This window comes from Vicia villosa, linkage group LG3 (genome assembly GCF_029867415.1).
Source record: "Vicia villosa cultivar HV-30 ecotype Madison, WI linkage group LG3, Vvil1.0, whole genome shotgun sequence".
NCBI lineage: Eukaryota > Viridiplantae > Streptophyta > Magnoliopsida > Fabales > Fabaceae > Vicia > Vicia villosa.
Genome location: NC_081182.1, coordinates 199,704,195 through 199,705,841, shown reverse-complemented (window position 1 = coordinate 199,705,841; position 1,647 = coordinate 199,704,195). Strand labels below are relative to the sequence as shown.

Below are 1,647 nucleotides of genomic sequence, written 5' to 3'. Positions count from 1 at the left end.
CCATTTTTTCTCTCAACCCTCACCGAAGATCACGCCATTTTTGCTGGCCATATGTTCCGACTCCACGCGAACAATAAGTAAAGAAATCAGAATAGAAAAAGTTAATGATTTGAAGTATGAATCACAAAATTCTAAAATACTTCTTTTTTTCAAAATTTACACCACCTTTTAATATACTAGAATTAATATAAGTTTGAAGATAAACAATCCTTAAATTTATATAATAATAACCTAAAATGAGACTTTATTCACAAAATTGTCATTGTATTTTTTTTAGGGTTAATGAACTTTTTGGTCCCTCTAAATATTGCAGATTTCGTTTTTAGTCCTTCTAAAATTTTCCTTTAAGAAATCGTCCCTTCAAAATTTTTCGTCTAAACTATTGGTCCCTAACGTCAAATTTGTTAGAGATTAGCTACGACTTTAGCCACTGATTAGCTACGAAATTTGACGTTAGGGACCAATAGTTCGGAAGAAAAATTTTGAAGGGACGATTTCTTGAAGGAAAATTTTGAAGGGACTAAAAACGAAATTTGAAATATTTAAAGGGACGAAAAAGTTCATTAACCCTCTTTTTTATTTACAACCGTTTTTATTCAAATGAGTGAAAATCCTCTCTTTCTTTTTTAATTTTGCAATATTGTAACTATGTTTTCGCACAAATTGCAAATTATTGATATTGATGTTATTATTTTATTATTAGTAACATAACCCCTTCCTATCATGAGAGGTTGAAAAGTTAATTGAAAACAAAGATTCCAATCATTATCAAAATTTTAAGTTAACGTTTTACTAAATGCAACATATTCATCATCTTAAGAGACACTTTAAAATAATTAAAATTTTACATGAGGGTTTTTTCACAACTCCTAAAGAGCTAATTTTTTTAATTTTTTTTAGAACAACATGTATTTTATACATTATATAAGAGTCCCGTAATGTTATATTTTTAGCATGGAAAGAGAGAAAAATATGGCTAAAATCAAGTTTGTGTATGTTGTAGTTTTATTTCTTTTTCTTTTTCTTGTTCCAGAGAAAATTGACGCTGCCCCCGGTAATTTATTTTTTCATCCTTATATTAGTTCATGCATAATCTTTATTTTCCTTTTACCAACAATATCTTATGATGGTTTTTCATTACAGAGGCAGGAAATTGTGTTACTGATCATGACTGTCCAAGAAGAACTATCTGCATATATGACTGCATTAAAAACAAATGCAAACAGAAAAACAAATGCACACATGATTGAGTGGTTGGATGTTTTTGAATAAATATAAGGCATAACAGGTTACATTTACGTCATACAAGGAAGAATACATTCTTGTACTAGCAAAAAAATATTTTCAATATACTTTTTGCTAGAAAATTTCTTAATTTCAACTTATGTATTGTGATGAGTCCCAGTAATTTTATTTTTATTTTTTTAAATATTTTTAATTTTACCAACCTTACAATTATTTCTTTGTACTTTAAGATCTTGAAAATTATATGGCCAACCATTTAAGGATATCATTATAATTTTAAACTAATGAGTTTTCAAACAATTCAAACAATATTTCATTTGAACGATCTATTGACCGTCTTCCTTTAAAAGATCTATTGCTTTATAGGGGGTTTTCTAATTTCACCTCTTCCGATTGTGTTCT

At 27.9% G+C, this 1,647-nt stretch overlaps 1 long non-coding RNA gene across 1 annotated transcript; it reads left to right on the top strand.

Annotated features, from left to right (window-relative positions):
* The first annotated feature begins 810 nt into the window (after nt 1-810).
* Nucleotides 811-1,431, top strand: LOC131593284 (uncharacterized). The gene is made up of 2 exons (XR_009280840.1): nt 811-1,054; nt 1,144-1,431. It is a non-coding gene; the product is annotated as an uncharacterized LOC131593284 (long non-coding RNA).
* Nucleotides 1,432-1,647: the final 216 nt, after the last annotated feature.